This window comes from Tursiops truncatus, chromosome 18 (assembly GCF_011762595.2).
Source record: "Tursiops truncatus isolate mTurTru1 chromosome 18, mTurTru1.mat.Y, whole genome shotgun sequence".
Lineage (NCBI taxonomy): Eukaryota > Metazoa > Chordata > Mammalia > Artiodactyla > Delphinidae > Tursiops > Tursiops truncatus.
In genome coordinates this window covers 66,959,937-66,982,745 of record NC_047051.1, presented here as the reverse complement: position 1 = coordinate 66,982,745, position 22,809 = coordinate 66,959,937, and the positions used below count along the sequence as shown (strand labels likewise).

Genomic DNA, 22,809 nt, shown 5'->3' with positions numbered 1-22,809 from the left:
GTATAAGACGGTCTGTACATGGGAAAATACATGCTATGATGTTTCAATAGTTTATCTTCCCCCCAAATTGTAAAGACCTGCTTTCTCTATTTGCACACTTACTACGTTGCTTCTTGTTGTTAACAGCAATCTTCAGCTGTCTTGCCTACTTGAGTGAACTGCAAGTCACTCCTGGGCAGGAACTGCACCACCTTCTGTCTCATGTGGTACCTACCGCAATGGATCTGAACCAAGAACTCAAGTAGTTTTTGACAGGCTTTTAACAGTTTTCTCAGAGTGTGAGAACATTTATTTCTCTTTCCATATCTTGTAAGAATGATTTTTCCCATGCAGGTTGAGAAGAAAAAAAGTGTGTCAGAATGAAACTACACAAAGTCTGCGAAAGGTTTTAATCCTACTCTAAAAAAAGTAACATTTTGATGTGTTCTTACGACTTCAGTTCCACAATTTCCCCCTTAAGTCCTACAGTGAAACATCTGCTTTTTTTTTTTTAATATGTAGTGAAAATATATGGGGTTACTGCCTGTGTTAGAGTTTAAAAAAAATCAATGCAAACAATATTATTGGTCTATCATATATTATAATTCAATGCAGTCCCTGTTGTGAGTCCCAACACAGGGTAAGGGCTCTACCTGAGACGGGGCCTATGATGGTGCCTGAACCCACGCACTCAGGTCCCCAGAGACCCAGGGAGGGGAAACCCTGGGAGGAGGGAGAGACCCCAGGGGGAGAGAGCCATGGAGAGGCCGGTCAACTGAAGGCAGGGGCAGGGCTGAGAGATACTGTAGGTCTTGGCCGTGAAGAATTTAGAAAGCAAATAGTAAAATGGAAAAGAGAAGAAAAAAAAGTATACCATTAGGGATCCAATTGTCAAATTATTTGAAGTTTGTGTGTTTGACAAAATGCTGATAAGGTGATGGGTACATGGTAGTCATTATATTATTCTCTCTGCATTCATGTATGTTTGAAATTTTCTGTAATAAATTTTAAAATATGGTAAGTGCAGTCGCCAACACATTTCCCATACTGCTGTTACATCAGGGGTGGAAGCAGAAATTCAGGAATGGATTCACAGGGGACTGAGAGGCAGAGGCAGGTGGAGGTCACACGGCTGCTGGCCTCCATCTCTCACCAGTCAGCCGCACAACCCAAGTCATCTGGGAAGACAGGAATGGGACACATGGGGCCACGTTCATATCCTAGGAGCACAGGGGAGGGTGGTGTCAACAGACCTACAAGAAGTCCTAGTAAGAGATGGCTTTTGTTGACAAAGTCACCAGCAAAGAACAGGTTACACCAGGAATCTGCATGAAAAGATTGTCAGGGCTTCATAAACACACACACACACGGGCAAAGAGCTGCTTCCTTTCCCTTAAACCACATCCCAGTTCAAATCTGAATGTTTCAGATTCAGGTACGTTGCTTTGTACATATACATTTGAAGTCAAAGATAAAAGTTACGTTCTTTTGATTACCAGTTCTGTCAGTCAAGTTTCACTTACAGATAATAGAAACCTCTCCAGCTGTTTGGGGCAGAAAAAGATTTAATATACAGACCTAGGTGTTTGTGAAATTCCTGAAAGGGCCAGAAGGGCAGATCCAGGCTTTGTGTCCAGGAACAGGCTCCTGGAAAAACACATAAGGACTGGTCTACCATGAAGACTGCTTCCTCTGCCACATTCAGGATGCTGGGAATCAGGAAGTCATTACGTCATTTCAACAGAGTCTAGGGATCAGGAAGTTGTCTGAACACTGTAACCTCCAGGGCCCTGTTGGGTCTGTAGAAATGGACCAGCAAAATGGGCATCTCATATGCTACTGCCTCAGCTCACACTGAACTCAAGCACCATACAAGAACCTGAATCACAGGCAGCACTCTGGACGCAAGGGACTTTAGGAGAGACAGCATCCAGCTTTCCAACCTCTGCTTTATGTGGATATGCACTAAGAGGACCCTGGAAAAGATAATGAGCAAGCTAATCCGGGCATATGCACTATACCATAAAAAATACTATTCTACCAAAAGGGAGGAAGGAGCGTCTAATTAAAAAGAGAGAGAGAAACTTAACAGCTATCACAACCAAATGCAATACCAAATGTAAAGGGCTTTTGCAAAGAGAAAAAATGAATATAGGAGAAATTTGAATATAGTTTTGGTAGTATATAATATTAAGGAATTATAAATAATTTTGTTAGGTTAAAGTAATATGTTTATATAAGCAAACGTTGTTACTTTTTAGACCTTACTTAAATATGGAATATTACGATGTCTAGAAATTGCCTCAAAATGCTTAAAAGTATTTAGTTTTTAGGGGAAGAGAATAAGAATAAGGAAGGGGAGCAAAAATGTTAATGATTAATTCTGGGTAATAGGGCTCATTTTATTATTCTCTCTGCTTCTGTGATTGAAATTTCTCATAATAAAAATCTTTAACAGGTTATACCAAAAAAAAACAAGGGAAGTACAAATTATTTTCATCTAATGCTTCCTTCAAAATCTTTAATTTTACCACATTATTAAAATAAGTACCACCTTCTATAAAGTAACTAACATACTCTTCAAAATGTCAAGAACACAAAAGACAAAGACAGAATGAGGACTGTTCCACATTAAAGAGTAAAGGGACATAACAACTAAACATAAGATGTAATTCTGAGATGTCCCATGGACCAGATTTTTTTTTTCTTTTTTGTGATAAAACTGGATAATTGCCAATTTTATGTTAATACATACTGATGTATTCAGAGGTAAAGGGGCATTACATCTCCAACTTGCTCTCAAATGATTCAGAAAAAATACCATGTGTACATAGAGAGAAAATGATAAAGCAAACGTAAAAAACATTAATAACTAGGGCATCTGGGTTTAGGGTCCTATTCCTGTAACTGTCCTATAAGGCCTGAATTATTTCAGAATTTTTTTTAGAAGTATAAAACACAGTGGCAGCACTCGGAAGCTCTGAAGAGAAACAGCACAGATTTTTTTCTGTCTATTAAATTAAAATGAATATTAAGAGCTAAGTAACTGGAGTACTTCATAGTGCTTTTTCAGATCCCATTCCATGGGGGATTATTTTTGTACTTCTCATTTTAGCAGCAAAATTTGAGTGTAATCATAAACATTGTCTTTAGAGACTAACATTTACTTTTATAAACATTTGCGACACTGTAGTTGAAAATCCAAATAGGAAGCCTCAGTTTGATGAGTCTATACACTCAAATTACTTTCTAATAGAATGAACAGGTGACCATTAACTAGATTTTTTTTTTAACCTAAAAAAAAAAAGAAAGCGGCACTGAGGCTGTGTTGCACAGAGGGGCATGTCTGTGCTAAAAGTCAGACAGGCATGAATTTCAATCTAGGCTTTGCCACTTAAATAGCCGTGACCCTGATGATTCGATCAATCCTCAGAACCTCCACTTTCTCACAAAAGATACAACCATATCAATATCTCCTCTTGCAAGACTGCTGTGGATGTTCATTTAAATCAGGAACATATGTAAAATAGGGCTCTATGGTACAAAAGAGTCGTTCAATATTTATTTGTCAAGATAACTAAAGAAAAAGAATAAGTTTTGCTGCCAAAAAACCCCTCCCAATAGAATGTATAATATTAACATTTCAACACCACTGTATTTTTTCTCCATGTTGTTGCTGATACTAACGAACATATCCTCTGTCTAGTAACTTACTTATACAAAAAATATTTATTAAGGGCCTACTATGAGCTAGGTACTGTTCTAGGTACCAGGATGTGAGAGCTGAAAACAACAAAGACCAAGGTGCCCTCATGAATCTTATGTTCTATAAGCCAACATTAAACATTAAATACCCAAACAACATCAGCTTACGGGAGGGGATAAATTTAAGTATTAATTATGGTTTTATTGCATCAAAGACCGGATCTTTGCCCTCCCAAATAGTCTCTGAACTACTTTAATAATAAACCTCCTTTCCGCTAAAGAAGCCAGAGTCGGTTCTATTACTTCAACTAACAGGTATGCCTGTGTCTTGTAACTGAGAAAGCCTCTTTTCCTTTGACCTCAGATAAAAGAAGCAAATTAGATACTTCAGAACCCAACATATACCATATACAAAAAAATTCAACCCTAAGATAAGTATGAGATTATTTTTGTGTGTTGTATATTTTGCTATGGTTACCAAGGCGTGGTTAGCATTTTGAATTTTTCTTCTTAGAATAATACGATGATCTGAATCTAAAATCTTTCATAAGGTGCAACTTTCCAACCAATGATAAAAAAAAACAGGAAGTGAATATTGAATAGAACCAGACTTTGAGTTCCCTTCAGTATTATCTACTCTGCTGTCATCTAGCCTGATTAACAACATTAAACTTTTCACCATTCTATCCTAATTTAAAGTTACTAACATTTTCACTTCTGTTTGAATAAAACATATTTCCTACCAAACTAGAAATTTTGACATATACTCAAATATTTTAAGTCCTAAGAGGAAGACAGCTAAAATACAGGAATTGAGTAGCAAAGCAACTTACAAAAGCAGAAATGAAAACAGATGTTAAACTTCTTTGAAACAAATTTTTACTAACAGCCTCAACCAAAGCTATTTCAGTCAAGTAACTAGAAATATTCTACCTAGTCAAAAGATCTCAAGCTTCATAGGTCATCGGCTCCTCAAGGGTGTGCGCCAACTCTTTTCAAGGTTCTGTTTACCACCCAGCACCATGCATGGTGTGGGATTTCAAAACAGGTGATAAGCTCTGTAAAAGCTTGGTTTAGGTCAGTGGCCCTCCATCAGGGGTAATCTTGAGCCCCAAATGTCATCTGGCACTATCTGGAGACGTTTTTAGCTGTCATGACTGGGCTGGGGTGTTACAGGCATCTGGGGCAGAGGCCAGGTGTGTTACTCAACATCCCACGATGCAAAGGACAGTCCCCCATGGCAAAGAACTGTGCGGCCAAAAGCGCCAGCTGAGGCTGAGAAAACTCTGGTTTAGGGTAACTGTATCGCTGCCCTTCACATTCAAATATAAAATCACTGATCGTGTGGCTTTACATACCTTCTGATGACAGCTTACAACGTCTTTCGAACAAGATACAGTACATTAAATCCGTTCCCTGGAAAGATGCTCTGGCCACTGAAACTGTCAATGAAATCCCTGCAGTGCAAAAAACCTGAGTCTCCTTTCACAATCAACCAGCAATCTCCAAGCGTAAGAAACTCGCCATTTATGCCACTTAATTTGATTCGGAAGACACTGGGCTTCAAACATTACTAATACCTTGATCATTTCTAATCATTCCTTAGACAATGTCAAATGCACAAGTGAAGTAACAGAAGCCACTTCCTTTCCTTATGCATCTTCTAATATCATCATGATTTTTCTTTCACCACTTTACAGAAAATGGTGCTCAAGGTTTCTGAGCCTGCTTCCTCAAAGAAGACGACAGTTCTCACCGTACAGAGGGTTACAGTGACATCAGTGTGTGGGCATAGTGTCTGGACAGGCATGGCGTGTGCTGATTCCTGATGCATGACATCAGACACACAGCACTAGACACCCGGAAACTAAACTGATGGGAAGTTTGAGAACTTTCTGGTTAAGAAAAGAGCTATTCTGAGAATATAAGAATGGATGGAGTATATGTTTTCCTTTAGGTAAGATCCTGGGAATGATTTTATAAATCTACAACATTTCAATCCTTTAAACATATCATTGAACACAAATTTGAAATTCATTTTTTACATTTTTCTTGTAACAGCTTTGAGGTGACTTACAAAAAAAAAAAAAAAAGAAGAAGGAAGAGAAAAGAAAAGAAAGGAAAGGGCATTCGGGACTTCCCTGGTGGTCCAGTGGGTAAGACTCCATGTTCCCAATGCAGGGGGCCCAGGTTTTATCCCTGGTGGGGAACTAGATCCCGCATGCTGCAACTAAGAAGCCCGCACGCTGCAAGGAAGATCCCGTGTGCCGCAACTAAGTCCCAGTGCAGCAAAAATAAATAAATAAAATATAATTTAAAAAAAAAAAAAAGAAGAAGAAAGGAAAGGGCATTAGTACAAAAGAAAAATTGAAGTAACTAGCATGTGGCAGATCAAAATTTCCGTCGCAGCCAGGTCTCTCTGGTGTTTAAGAACCCTCTTTTCACTGCTCCATGCCGTCTCCCAGATGCTCCACGCTGAGGGAGCTTTAATAAAGGAAGTAAGATTTTGTTCCTAAAAGCACTAAGTTGAGAGAGGGGTCAATTAGGTAAACAATTACAAAACCAAGTAATAAATATTATATGTAACTTGTAAGCATAAAGTCATCTGTGAGCACAGAGGAAGGCGTGATCACTTCTGGCTGGGGTAGGGTTTCATAGAGCAGAGATGTCCAAGGTGAGCCTTGAAGGTCAAGCAGAATTTTGCCAGCCAAAGGGGAGAAATGATGTGCTCAGAACCGTCTGATTTATTAATAAATTGATTCAGAGACGCGAAATGACAAGGGGTGACAGATGGTGGTAAATAATGTGATTAGGCTGGTGTGAGGAGCACAAGTGGGGAATGAGAGTAAACGAGGCTGGAAAGGTTGGTGGGAACTCAACTCTGAGGTGTCTCACTAACAAGTTAAACTTTACAAAACAGCAGTAGGAAGTCACAGCTTTATGAAGGTGTAAAGGAATAAGATAAGATCTTTTTGGAGATAAAATTACGGAGGTGGGGGGACAGTGCAGATGATAGCTTTGAGTTGGTGACAGGAAGAACAGCTGGGAGGCTACTGCAATAGTCCAAACAAAAGGAGATGAACTGGAATCCAAAGACCAATGGCTTTTCATTCATTTATTTACTCTATCTGCCCACCCGCCATCCGTTCACCCATCCAATCACCCACCCATCCAACACAGTGCCGACTATGTGGGAGCCCCTATGCTGAGGCACGATCAGTGGGTAAGACGGGCACGGTCTCCCGCTTGCACAGAGCTTACATGCTAGTGTAGGAGACAGATATTAAATGGTCTATTACACAATTATTTAATCTCTGCGGAGACAAGTGTTAGGAGAAATATTCTAAGAAAGCGCATCACAAGAGACTGTGACCTAACTGCAGGGTGGGGATGGTCAAAGAAAGCTTCTTTGAGAAGTGTCCTTTAAGCCCGTCCTGAAGCCCTGGAGTGCAGGCTATTTACTATCTCACACCTCTCATTCTAAATAAAGATTTGAGAAACTTCTCTTTCATTAGTCAACTTCGCTTTTGTGCAGTCACTTAAAGTACTTACTTCCTAAAATCCCTGGTAAGTTTAACCAAACCAGTAGGTATTGCTGGGAGGGGAGAGGAGGACTGAGGCTAAACGGAGCAGGGTGGGCAGAAGCTAAAAGATAAGAGAAGGGGAAAGAGGAGAAAGTGGGGATTGTGGGAAAAGGAGTGGGGGGATAACAGGGCTCAAGCTCCAAAGGCTTTAGCTACACAACAGCAGACTTTATAAAGAGGGACTCATTAAGGAAAGAATGTCTACATCTTTGCTGTGACCAACACTCAGAAACATAATCCTCTGCAGACTGATAAACATGATGAACTAGCAGCCTGTCAACTTCCATTGCTTTATCTTGATTATGAGGCATTCTATTTTTAGAGTGGAGTAATCTAGGTCAAAATTCCAACTGACTTATATGTCAAGATTGGCAGATTTCTTAGTCTCTCTGAGAATCAGTTTTCTTACCAATAAAATGAGATAATCATACCAATTTCACAAAGTACTTTCTAAAATGGGAATCAAAGGAGATAAGATATTTAAAATATCTGTTAGTTCAACTCATCTAATCTATTAATCTAAACACATTAATGTGATCACTTCAAATCCGGAGGCCCTGGCAGCTCTATCTTTGAGAAATATCACTTTACTTCTAAAGTAAAGGCACTGGACATTATTCAAGCTGTGATGATTATTTACGTGTTGAATATTTAGCCCAAGTTCAAACCAGAGGGACAAGTAACTTACAAAGCTAACTGTCACTTATTGTTAACTCTGCCCACAATACCCACTTCCCTTAAAATATCCCAACGGTTGATGTTCAAGATGCCCACAGATGATTACAGGTGTGCTGCTACTCTCCAATTGGCCCTCAGCTGGAGAGAACTCAATCCCTTAGCACTTTTGAGATTAAAAGTTAACACTACCTCTTGGTACCAACTGTTACTACAGTAACAGTGGGGTCCAAATGAAAGTCTCATTTACAGCAACAAAATTAAGAAAGAATTACATTAAATATCTATGACTGATTTTTAAAAATAGGTCTAAATAACCAAGTCTGTCCACCAAATAAATATGGTAGCACCGTAATATTTGTTTCTTAGCCTCCTGAATTGGCTGTGTCCAGTCCTAAAAAGTTTTATCCTTTGCAATGTCATGAGGCAGAATTAGACCTATGTCAAACATATAATCTGATCATCAAGGACATCAGGAAAGGTCCCTCTATGATAAGACTAACAGGAAATTTATCCTGCTGGAAACTGGGTATTTGCAAAAGTGAGAAGAACAATAAATTCCTGTAGACAGATCCTGAGACTGAGCAGGCCCCTCCCTGCTCCTTTCCCACCAGCACTCCAGCAGATTACAAGTGACCGGTGTGGAGATGCCTAAAACACAATTTGTGCAAAGAAATAGAGAACAGCCTTGAAAAGATGCTCACAGCTGCTGGGATTGGGTGAGAAGAGTAGAGTAGTAACTAACTTGGCAAACCTGAGAAAACTAAATACTAAAGCAGCCACGGTGAAATCTGAGATGCAAACTGATTAACACCCAAGCTTCCCAAGGGCTGCAGGATCAGTGGCACCGAGTTTTTCCAGAACTGCGAAGAGGCAGTCAGGGCGCTGATCCCCTCCCAGCACTCTGTCCACCTGCTGACTGCCCCTCTCCGTCCCGGCAGACAACTCGGGGTGGGGTTATTATCTAGAAATGGTAACAAGGAGGGCCTTGCGACTAGGGGACTCCTATGCACGGTTGAGAACACAAATACAATACTGGAAATCAAAGTTTATGTATGAAATGTTGAGACTCCCAGACCTACACCCTACAGGTAGTAGGCTGAAGAGCATGCCCTGAGGAATCTGACAGTTCATGAGGGAAAAAAAGGCATATATTTATAGACCCTGATATTGCGAGTTCACAGTGGAACATCCCAAAGAGGGGACCCTACCATGAAGTCCATAAGGGTCATTCAGCCCCTCGCACACAATCCATTTTTTCAATCAGCTTTTTTAGAAACTGGCTCTTAAATATAAACAGGTAACCAAAGGCTCAGAGATATTTAAGGAAAGCCCCTAACATCAAAAGCAGAAAACAAGGAGGAAAAAAGGAACTCAGAAGAAACAAACTGTGCAGGGAAATGAAAACCCTGAGGCTGACGGAGGATTATCCTTAATATCATAAAAGATACAAGAAAAAAGACTACATCTATGAAACAAAAACAGGATGCCAGCAAAAATGAATATTGAAAAAGTAAAAAAGAACTAATGGAAATTAAAACTAGAATAGCAAAAATATTTAAAAAGTACTCAATAGATGAAAAGGTACTTAATGTCATTAGTCATAAAGGAAATACAAACTAAAACCACAATAATATATCACTACACATTCACTAGAATGACTGAAATGAAAAGGACTGCTAACTCTCTTGGTACTCCTGCGCTGGGGGAATCAGCTGTCAGGTCATGTAGGCATTCAGGCAGCTTCGTGGTGAGGAACTGAGGCTTCCTGCCAACAGCCACGTGAGTGCGCTACTATGGAAGAGGGTCTTCCAGTCAAGTCAGGCCTCCAAACCACCATGGTCCCTGCTGGCATTCTGACTCCAACCACATGACAGACTCAGGGCCAGGGTCACCCGGCTAAGCTGCTCCCAAACTCCTGACCCACAGGGAAACTGGCAGCATCTGCCAAAGCTAAACATATGTACCCCTTACAATTCAGCTTTCAACTCCTAGGTGTATACCCAACAGAAATGTATACATACACACAACAAAAGACAGACATGTTCAAGGGTGTTCACAGCAACAGTGTCTATAATCATCCCAAATCAGAAACAATACCAATGTCCATCAACAATAGGATGAATAAACAGCAGTAATTCATACAACAAAACACACTCTACAAGGATAAATAAAGCACGAACTACTGCAAAGTACAGCAACATCAAGATGATATTGAGAGAAAGGCACTAGGTATAGCAGTCCACATTTCCACTTATATAGAGGTCAAAGCCAGACAAAATTAGAACAGGGCTAAAAGTCAGGACAGACCTCGGGGAGGAAGTAGTGACTGGGAGGCAGCACACGTGCATCTTTTAGGAGGCAGGTGATGTTCTATTTTTCCATCTGGATAGTGTTTAGAAGGGTGTCACTTTGTAAAAATTCAGTAGGCTCCAAACTTAGGATATGTACACTTTTCCATGTACATGTTGTACTTCAATAAAAGTTTATATTAAAATGATAATTAGAATTAGAAGACAGAGCCCAAGACATCTCCTAGCAAGGAGAACAAAAAGACAGAAAGAAAAAGGAGAGAAGAGAAAAAAAAAGATTAAAACTAGACTCGTCCAAGAGGCTGAACACCCGGATAGTACGATTTTTCAGAAAGAGAGAACCAAAAAAATAGAAGGGAAATAATCAAAATAATTCAGGAAAAATTCGAAACGAGAATGTCTGACTTCCCTGATTGACAGGGTCCACCAGGTGTAGAACCAAAAGAGATGAAAGCACCTCATCACAAACTGTCACAAAGTATTAATAAGCAGATCTGCACTCAATCTGTCAACAGCAACACTGCAAGGTTGGTACTGGTGACAAGAGGTAGCATTCCCTCACCTATTTCTTCCTTTACATCCTCCCTTCCCCACTCAGACAAATGACCATATTAAAAAACCTGCTTCCTCTCAATATTGTTTATTTCTAAGAGTTTGAAGGTGAATCCCCAACTAGCTTGCATGCCTGATGGGATGTCAGCAAACAGGAATGGGTAACAAACGGGCTCTGTGGTGACTGGGTTTTCTATCCTGCGGGGGCTCACTGCCCCAGGGATCTGCTCTGACATTGCCAAAATGTTTAATACGCCTCAGGGGAGCACAAGTTCAGAGGCCAAACTAACTAGGCATCCTTAGAATACAATCACAACAAAAGAGAAAGAACAAACTGAACAATATTACTAATGAAAGCAGAATTTTTATAATAGATGAACCCCAAGTTATAATATGTATTAATACCTATACTAATATAAGAGAAAATATTAAAAATATGAAATCAGACTACGTGGAAACATTAAATATGAAAAACTTAACAGATGGGACAAATGCAGGTGAAGAACAAATTACCAAGCTAGAAAAATAAACTAAGGGATCCTACCAGAAGTCAGCACAAGAGGCTGAACAGGGAGAAGACATGGAGGTAACACTTTTAAGAAACCCATAAGTCATTTTAAGAAGGCACACATATTTCAACTAAAGGTCTCTTAGCTATACAGTTGAGATAAAAATAACGTATACATAGACACATTATGGTGATATTTAAGAAAGACAAGGGGAAATTCGAAAAACTTCCAAAGGCAAAGAATAAACAATTGACAAAGCGATAAGATCAACCTCAAATTTCTCAAAGACACGGGATTCAATAAGGTAGTACAGTGATACTATTAAAAATATTGAAGAAAGAGAACTTCAACCTAGAAATTTTGTATATCCAACTTATTTAAAAGTGATAGCAAATGAAAAAATATCTTTATGTATACAAGGACTCAAAGCTTTGCCACACACTGTGAAAATACTCGTGGAAAGAGTACTCCACATGTAAACTGATACAGCCACTATGGAGAACAGTATCGAGGTTCCTTAAAATACTAAACATAGAATTACCATATGACCCAGCAATCCCACTACTGGGCATATACCCAGAGAAAACCATAATTCAAAAAGACACATGCACCCTCATGTTCATTGCAGTACTATTTACAATAGCCAGGTCATGGAAGCAACCTAAATGCCCACTGACAGATGAATGGATAAAGAAGATGTGGTACATATATACAATGGAATATTACTCAGCCATAAAAAGGAACGAAATTGGGTCATTTGTAGTGAGGTGCATGGACCTAGAGTCTGTCATACAGAGTAAAGTAAGTCAGAAAGAGAAAAACAAATATCATATATTAACGCATATATGTGGAATCTAGAAAAATGGTACGGATGAACCTGTTTGCAAGGCAGAAGTAGAGACACAGATGTAGAGAACAAACGTATGGACACCAAGGGGGGAAAGAGGGGGGCAGGGGGAGGGTGGGATGAATTGGGAGATTGGGATTGACATATATACACTAACATGTACAAAATAGATAACTAGTAAGAACCTGCTATATAAAAGTAAATAATTTTTTAAAAAAAAGAAAAGAAAGAGTACCCCGCTAAGAATTAAGAGGGAACTACAGAAAGCTGAAGTTAAGGGTGATCAAAAAGGAGAATTAGACAAATCCACAATTGGAGTTCAAGTATTCAACATTCCTTGTTCTGTAACTAACAAAACAAGTGGACAGAAAACCACTCAGGATACAGAAAACATAAAAAAACACATCAACCAACATGACCTAATTGACTTTCGTAGAACACACTATCCAACAACATCAGAATACACACACTTTTTTTTTTTTTTTGCGGTACGCGGGCCTCTCACTGTTGGGGCCTCTCCCGCTGCGGAGCACAGCCTCCGGACACGCAGGCTCAGCGGCCATGGCTCACGGGGCTAGCTGTTCCGCGGCATGTGGGATCTTCCCAGACCGGGGCACGAACCCCGCGTCCCCTGCATCAGCAGGCGGACTCTCAACCACTGCGCCACCAGGGAAGCCCAGAATACACACACTTTTTAAGTGCATTTGGAATATTCAGCAAGGTAGACCAAGAAACAAACTTCAACAAACTTAAAAGAATTGGAATCGTACAAAGTAGGTTTTCTGACTACACAGAATTAAATTAGCATTCAATACCAGAAATGTATTTGGAAAATCCTGGAAATTAAAAACTTTTTTGAATACTTCATGAATTAAAGAAGAAGTCATACGGGATGTTGGAAAATTTTTTTAATTGAATGAAAATAAAAACAACATAAAACTTGTGGGATGCAGCTAAAGCAGTGCATAAAGAGAATTGTAAAGTATTGAATACATCTAATATTGAATATTAGAAAAGCAAGGTCTAAATCAATGGTCTAGACTTCTGTTTTAAGAAAGTAGATAAAGAGGATCAAATTAACTCAAAGCAAGCAGAAGGAAGGAAATAATGATAGAAGCAAAAATCTATGACACTGAAAAGTGAAAGTTGAGAAGAATCACTGAAACTGTTTTTTGTTTTCTTGTAAAGACTATTCTTTCTAGAGCAGTTTTAGGTTCACAGCAAAATTGAAAGGAAGGCACAGCGATATCCCACACACATGCATAGCCTCCGCATCATCATTTGTTAAAAACTGATGGACCTATACTGACATAAAATTATCATTCAGTTCGTAATTTACATTATGGGCCACTCTTGGCAGACATTCTATAGGCTTAGACAAATGTATAATAACATATGTCCACCACTTTGGTATTGTATAGAGTACTTCCACTGACCTAAAAATCCTCTGTATTCTCCCTAATCATTCCTCCTTTCCCCTTAACCCCTGACAACCACTGATCTTTTTACTGTTCTCATAGTTTTGACTTTCCCCAGATGTTATATATTTGGAATCATACAGCATGTAGCCTTTTCCGACTGCTTTCTTTCACTTAGTGATATACATTAAGGGTCCTCCATGTCTCTTCATGGCTTGTTTATTTCTTGTTAGCATTGAATAATTCCATTGTCTGGATGTACTACAGTTTGTCCATTCACCTATTCAAGGACATCTTGGTTGCTTCCAAGTTTTTGTAATTGTAAGTAAACCTACAAAAAAATCCGTGTGTGTATAAACATCTGTGTGTATATAAACATCCGCATAGTTCTTCTGACTTGTTAATATGTAAAAGAAACTGAATTCATAGAGGAATAAAACAAAAACACGTACCAAAAAAGAAAACTCCAGGCCCAGATGGCTTCACTGGCAAAATCTACGAAATATTTAGGAAAAAAATTATACTTATCCTACACAAACACTTCAAGAAAATGCACAGAAGGCAACATGTCCCAGACCAGCACTAACTTCATACCAAAACCAGACAAAGATATTACAAGAAAATTACAGACTGATGTTACACATGAATATACACACAAAAATTCTCAACAAAATATTAGCAAATCAAATCTAGAAATATATAAAAGGTATAATACATCAAGTGGAGTTTATCACAGGAATGTAAGGTTGGTTCAACATTCAAAAATAAATGTAATTCTCCATAAAGCAGTCTAAATAAGAAAAACCATAGACCATATCAACAGATGCAAAACAATTTTGACAAAATTCAGTCTATTCAAGGTAAAGAACTCTAGGCAAACTATAAACTACAAGAGACTTCCTCAAACTGATAAAGAGTATCTAGGAAATATCTCTGCTAACATGGTTAATGATGACCGAATGTTTTCCCCCTAAGATCTGGAATAAGACAAGGATGTCAACCCTCTCTACCTAATTAACATCATACTGGATTGTCTTTGTCAGTGGAATAAGGCAAGAAAATGAATAAAAGGCTTACAGACTGGAAAGGAAGAAACAAAAATGTCTATTCTCAGACAACGTGAATATCTACAGAGAAAATCCTAAAGGATCTCCAAAAAAAACAGCTACTAGAACAGCTCTGTGAGAAAGTAGAATGCTGGGTACAAAGGCTTGAAAAGAGAGTAGGAAATGGGGAGTTACTGTTTAATGGGTGTAGTTTCAGTTTTACAAGATGAAAAATTTATGAAGATCTGTTGAACAACAATGTGAATATATTTAACAAGACTTAACTGCACACTTAAATGGTTAAGATGATAAATTTTATATTATGTGGGTTTTACCACAATTAAAAAAAAAAAGCAATAGAAAGCCAGGTTTCTGTTTTAAGCATGGCCATGACTTGGTCATATTTGAATTGTAATATGATCATTTTTGCTGCCTTTGACCCACTGATGTAATGAAATACATGATATATGCTAATAGGTATCGATATCTTTACATTGAACTATATATCAGTATTCCTGGAATAAATCTTACTTGAAAAAAAGAATCAATTGTATTTCTATATACTAGCAAGGAACCATTGAAAAATTTTTTAAATTTAAATAACATTTGCTGGGACTTCCCTGGTGGCACAGTGGTTAAGAATCCACCTGTCAATGCAGGGGGCACAGGTTAGAGCTCTGGTACGGGAAGATCCCATGTGCCGCGGAGCAACTAAGCCCGTGTGCCACAACTACTGAGCCTGTGTTCTAGAGCCCATGAGCCACAACTACTGAGCCTGTGTGCTGCAACTACTGAAGCCCGCACACCTAGAGCCCGTGCTCCGCAACAAGAGAAGCCACCACAATGAGAAGCCCACACACTGCAACGAAGAGTGGCCCCCGCTCGCCGCAACTAGAGAAAGCCCACGCGTAGCAACGAAGACCCAACGCAGCCAAAAATAAATAAAATAAATAAATTAAAAAAAAAATAAGTTCACAATGAAAAATCACAAACTACAAGATGCAATAACAGAATGCCCTAAGGGAGAATTTGGTCATATGAGAACTACAAGTACCAGAACAATGTGTAAATGGGCAAAACGATTACACGCTTTTTTACAGGAATAGGAACCATAATAAAAAAAAAAACCCAGTATAGCCCAATATGCCTCCATCTCCCAAAGAATCATGAATGGCTCCCTATTGCTCGCCGAGTAAAAGCTAAAGCTGGTACAAAGGCCTGTAAAGCCTGGTGACCTCTCCTACCTACCCCGACTTCACCTCCTACTATCCCCTCCCCCCACCTACTCTGCTCCAGCTACACAGTTGCCTGAGTCAGGCCTCCAGCTGAGGGCCTTTGCGCTGGTAGTTCCCTACACCTGGAATACAACGCCCCCCACGCCCCGACCGCCCCCCGCCCCAGATCACATGGCCCTCCCCTTGAGTCCTCGTTCACATGTCACCCACTCACCGAGGCCTTTCCTGACCATACTGTTTGAAACTGCGACCCTGCTTGCACCCTGGTATTCCCTTTCCCGCTGCTGGCTGACAGGTGGAATTGTTTTTACACAGCATATATCATCACCCGTCATACTATATATTATACTATATTGTTTACTGCATACTATCCCCGATTATAATTCAGAGTCAATGAGAAAGACTGTTTTGATCAGTGTAGGAACCTCAGAGCCCGGAACACATACTGTCTACCACAAAGCAGGTTCTCAATAAATGTGTTGAATGAAGAAATGGGGAAATCAGAGGAAGCTGATCATTCTTCCAAGAGATGAGGTAGAATTCTCTCATTCATTCATGCATATATACATGCACGCTCAAACACTACTAAGTGTTACCTTATAATACAAGGGAGTGTCAAGGTATTCCTTTCCTTACTGTGGAAATTATTCCTTCATTTCCTAAAAAAACGACTAAAACTGACTTTTCAAAAAATAACTTAGATAAAACATTAGAACATTTTCTAAGTTATAAAAAGTACACAGACAGTATAGTAAAAATCACCCTTCACAGTTCAGCTTCCTGTTCCTTATTTTTATCCTTCCTTGGAAGGCTATTATGTCCACACCATCAACCATCAATTTCTAAATATATATAGAAACTATATAGTTTGTCTTAGGGCAAACTCTTATCTCCTACTTCCTCAGTTTATGGGCTTTGAAAATATTCTATTTGTTGCCGATACCTATACCCTTGGATATTGTATAAAAATGCTAGAAGTAGGCATTAAAATCTACCACTCCATTCTGTGCCCAAGAATCAGCTAAGGTACATTATTTGGGAAAATAAAAGCTGATGACTATAACATGGTATTATATTATCACCTCTGTTAAATTCCAAGAGTTTTCTTATTAACTTTTACATACATGTGCATTCTGGTAAAAATATAGCTTGTGCCTCATATAAGACTTCAGAGAAACAAAACATAAAACAATATTACTGTATCCCTTTGACAAAAATCTCTGCTCTTTGGTTAGCCCAGATAAGAGTATTTTTTTTTCTTACGATTAGCATTGGGACCAAGTAGGGTATTACTTCATCTTGCATAATTATAAATTTGAAATTGTGCTATATTGAGCGCACTCATAATCAGAACCTAAAATGATTCTTAGGTTTTTTCTCCCGTTGCGGAGCACAGGCTCCGGACGCGCAGGCCCAGCGGCCATGGCTCACGGGCCCAGCCGCTCCGCGGCATGTGGGATCTTCCCGGACCGGGGCACGAACCCGTGTCCCCTGCATCGGCAGGTGGACTCTCAACTACTGTGCCACCAGGGAAACCCTATTCTTACGTTTTTATCATAGGATTGTCACAATTGTTATACCAATGGTGTCTGAAATAATTTGCCATGTAATTTAGGAATAAATAAACACACATATACAATACCCATTTTAAATTCTAACTACTGTATATACGCTCTAAAGACAGTCACAGGGTATCCAAACTGTTCAAGCTGTTTGTATAAACCACAATATCTCTCTAGTATTTTTTGATTACAAAACTATTTCACCATTTGAGTCCCATTTAATAACTTTCAGAGTAAATTTCGTTTTTATCAAATTCTGCCTAACACTGCCATCTAATGGTTAACCACGCGACTGCAGGCAAAGCCAATTAAACTGCTGATGGGCTCACTCAGAAAGGGAAAAATATCCTGAACATGGAAGCTTAAACAGTTCATATTAAAGTTCTATAAGAATTGTTAGTAATATATGAAAAATAGAAATTATTTTGGATACTTTATTTTACAAATGTTTCAAAGATGTCACCCTCTCTACGAACTCATTATTTAGGTCTAGTCATTTTAACCCTAAATTTTAATTTTGTCAAGATTTTTTTCATTCTGTTTCTCTTTAATTTTAAGTATTTATAAAGTATTTTCTGGAAGTATATATACTTCAAAAATTTAAAAATATTCTTTGTTCATAAGCAAAAGCAATTATTTAGATTATATAGGAAAAACACCTCCTCGTTTTACAAATAGTTTATTTCACTAGTATAATAATCTACTACAGTGAATTATGTTCTTGTTATTTTATATTTATTGAGTATAATTGACATGAAAGATTATATTAGTTTCAGGTGTACAACAGAATGATTCAATACTTGTATATATTGCAAAATGATCACCACAATAAGTCTAATTAACATCCATCACCATACAAAGTTACAAAGCTGTTTTTTCTTGTGATGAAACTTTTTCTGTAACTAGATTACCAGTTTATTATAAAAGGATGTAACTCAGGACCAGCCAGATGGAAGAGATGCATAGGGCAAGATATAGGGAAAGGACATGGAGCTTCCATGCTCTCTCCAAGTGAGTCACTCTCGACTCTCCCTGAATCTCCGTGTGTTCACCAACCCTAAAACTCCTGATGAGAACTTTTAAGATCTATTCTCTCAGTAACTTTCAAATATGCAATACGGTATTATGAACTACAGCCACTATGCTGTATGTTAGATCCTCAGGAGTTATTTATTTTTATTTTATACCTTTTGACCCCCCCTTCACCCATTTTGCCACCCACCTCCCACCTCTGTCAATCTATCCTCTATATCTATGAGCTTTTTTAAGATTTCACATATAAGTGAGATCATACAGCATTTGTCTTTCTCTGTCTGACTTATTTCACTTAGCATAATGCCCTCAAGGTCTGTCCATGTTGCTGCAAATGACAGGATTTCCTTTTTATATAGCCGAATAAATACTCCGGGGGGTGTGTGTGTGTGTACACGCACCATATTTTTTTAATCTATTCATCCACTAATGAACACTTATGTCTTTGTTATTTAGAGAATAGGAGAACAAGGTTGCTATACCGCTGCTGGGCTGCACAGAACTTCCTGGGAAACACTGTCCCTCTGCTAGACTCCTATTAATGTCTCTAGTTCTCTAAGCCTACCAGCGAATCCCACAGTAAGGAAGAGCATACGAGCAGAGATGCTCAGAGTTTCAAGGGCTTGCACGGAGATTTCACTCCTGCCATCTGCCCAATGTGTATTTCCTGGACATCCCTGCCTGGTGCTTTTCCAGCCACTGCTTGAGTATCTTCAGTGTCCGCAAGTCAGCACCTCCCAAGGGAATCACTTTGCCTCAAGACAGTGAGTGCCTCTGAGTTACCGCTTACCAAGCCCAATAACCTCCTGCAGCATCTCTGAAGTCTTAATTCACCCTTGGCCATGCCCCACCCCCCCAATTTTTAACTCCTCTTTCATACTGCAGCCCCTTTCAACAGTTGAAGACTGTTCTCCTGCCCCATCGTCTCCTCTCCAGGATCAACACTGCCTGCTCTCTCAACTGTTCCTCACATGGCAGGTCTGCATCCCCTCCCTGTTCTGATGCGGACGAGGACCACCAGAGCCGTGCTTGTTGCCCTGTCATACTACCTGCAGCATCCATGAGCACATCAGTGTCAACTGGCAGTCACATCACAATGCCATCTCACAGGCTTTCCTTAGCTTTCCCAGAGACACGACTACCGAAACAACAATCCTGCCGTTCAGTGACTCTGCAGTTGATTGTTTAGGCTAAAGAGAAAGACCTGATGTTCTCTCTCTTCAGTGTTTTATAGGTTGATCACAGAGCCCATAACTTGCTAAACCAGTTAATGTATTACAGCTCTTGGTCTTTGAAGGCGACTGCTAGCAGTTCCCCTCAGACCCATTCTCCCTTGTCTCCAGGGACTTGGCTCCCTCGCTAAAGCTAGTTTCCCAGCCTCCCCTATGATTAGGTGTGGCCACGTGACCAAGCTCCTGCCAATGGTGTACGGGCAGCAGTGACATTTACAACTTCCAAAGTACCTGGTGAAAGAGCAATCCCTTATCCTGGACTTCCCTTCTGATTCCTCCCTATTGCTAGAAATGGAAACCTTGGAGGGCACATGGTGAGGATAACAGAGCTGCCCTACCAGCTGGGTCCCAATGACTTCCTAGAACAGAGCCCACCTGCCCACCAGGGATGTTACAAAAGAGAAACAGACACCTGTGTTCTCTCAGCCACTGTGTTCCGGGGTTTCTTTGCTCTACTATTATTAAAATATCTCCCAAAGCATTTGTAATTTGCAAATTTCATTTGCAAACATGCTACATTTTCAAGGCAATCATTGATACATATTAATCAGGCCCAGCAGGGAATAAGAACACTACAGAAAGGTAAATGTTCTTTCATTTTCATATTATTGCAATAATAGAGACAAACAATTTCCAGAGCATAGGAAGGAAGCACTTGTAAGTGGAAGGCTCTGAAGGGAGCCAATTCTGGGATACAGCTTGTTTCTGTTCACCCTGTTCACACCCTCCCGGATGAAGGAAAGGTGTTGAGGACTGGAGATAAATACTCTTCAGATTAAGTCACTGGGGAAAGTCTCTAAAGGACAAATGGATTTTACTGAGGAAAATCTATTCTACCCTATCTTAACATTTAAAATTTTAAAGCATTTCAATTCATCCTTATCATGAGAATATGATAAATGGGTGGACCTAAAACCATGCCCCAAAACTTCCTCACATCAAAGGAAACAAGCAGAGCAAGAAGGCAGCCTATGGAATAAGAGAAAATATTGGCAAATCATAGTATCTGATAAAGGGTCATTACCCAGAAAATATAAAGAACTCCTACGTGTTAACAACAACAACAAAAACTGATTTAAAAATGCGCAAAGGACCTGAATAGACACTTCTGTAAAGAAGATGTATAAATGGGCAACAAGCACATGAAAACTCGCTCAATGTCAATAATCATCAGGGAAATGGAAATCAAAACCACAATGAGATACCATCTCAAACTCATTAGGATGGCTACTATCAAAACAAAAAACAGAAAAAAGTGTTGGCAAGGATGTGGAGAAACTGGAACCCTTGTGCACTGCTGCTGAGAATGTAAAATGGTACAGCTCTACGGAAAATAGTACAGTGGTTCCTTAAAAAATTAAAAATAGAATTACCACATGACTCAGCAATTCCACTTCTGGATATATACCCAAAAGAACTGAAGGAGGGTCTCAAAGAGATATCTGTACATCTATTAGTCACAATAGCCAAAAGGTGGAAGCAAGCCAAGTATCCATCAGCAGATGAATGGATAAATAAAATGTAATATATACATACAACTGAATATTATTCATCCTTAAAAAGGAAGGACGTTCTGACACATGCTACAACATGGACGGACCTTGAGGACATTATGCTAAGTGAAATAAGCCAATCACAAAAGACAAATATTGTACGATTCCACTTACACGAGGTATATAGGGTAGGCAAATTCACTGACAGAAAATAGAATGGTGGTTGCCAGGTGCTAGAGGGAGGGATGGGAGTTGTTCAACGAGCATGGAGTTTCAGTTTGGGAAGAGGAAAGAAGTTCTGGAGATTGGCTGCACAACAATGTGAATGTACTTCAAACACTACTGAACTGTACCTTAAAAATGGTTAAGAGTAAATTTCATGTGTGTACATTTTACTACAATTAAAAAACATTTAAACCATATCAAATTTGTTCCAAGGCCACCTTTATGTTTAACTCTTAGTAGAACACCAGGCACAAATAACATTTAAAGTGGCATCTTCTCAAGGCCCTAGCCCAGGAATACACGGTCCTACAGAGGAAAACACTTTCCTAAAAACGACAGAATGCTTCCCATGAAGGCAGAAATGGTCTCTAAGCCAAAACGTTTTAGAGGAATAAGGATATGTCTACTATATAATTCTGCATAATACAGAAATATTGAGAAATTAACATTAAAATATATGTATTATCTTCTACCAATTAACAGCTTTTAAAACATTGATTTCAATCTCAGCAAGACTTCAAATCGGGTCAAGGTGAAGAGCTCCACGACCCGCTGTCACCTGTAGGTGGCAGTAAAAGCACAGTGTTTATGTCAAAACAACCTTGGATGTCAATCAGTATGGAACAGTGGAAAACATACATGAGCTTACACATGAGTGTACGTCCTCCTACATGAAATAAATGGTATTAACTTTTCTGATACATCAAATATTTATCTTGCCGAAATACCTTCACCCTAGGGCCTCTCCTCAACCAACTCTAATCTATCTCTTGTCTCACTCTTTTGCTTGATATTGTCTTTGTGATCATATCTATTTAGAAACATTAGGCGTTCATTTTGGGGGTACACCGTATAGTTTTCTTTCCTTTAGAAAAAGAAACACACAAACACTTGTCAAATCAAAAAGCCTATTTACTGAGGGTCTACTGTGTGTGAAGCACTATGCTAGGTGCTCTGATACATGTGAAGACGAATGCACCAGGTCCTTGTCAACAAGACAGACACAAAATATGAAGAATAATACATGAGATGAGAGTACGATCAAGGTATGAATAAAAACACAACTGTAAAAGAGAGAGCCATGGAAACCTCCAACTCCCAACTCTAAAAACATAGGATTACTGATCCCCAAATAAAGAACTACATTAACATTAGAAGAATAAATCCTCCACTAGAGGCAAGGCTGAAGCCAAGGATCTATGTCCCTCCGTCCAAATGCACACCAGCAGGCTGCCCTGCAGGTCTCTGAGGGTGGCACTACCCACCCACTTCCTTCCCTTTTCTGTTAAGATACTATACAGATAGCACGGCTTGTTGATGGCAAGAGGCCATATGAGTTAAAAGCCATAAACTTCTCGTAAAGAATATCCATATGGGGCCTCCCTGGTGGCGCAGTGGTTGAG

The 22,809-nt window shown here is 39.3% G+C and overlaps 1 protein-coding gene across 1 annotated transcript in view; it reads right to left on the bottom strand.

The window, feature by feature from the left end:
- UBAC2 (UBA domain containing 2) overlaps positions 1–22,809 on the bottom strand; it is a gene marked incomplete at its 5' end in the record, with an annotated part of 149,348 nt that overhangs the window by 87,347 nt on the left and 39,192 nt on the right. The gene's annotated exons all lie outside the window — the stretch shown is intronic.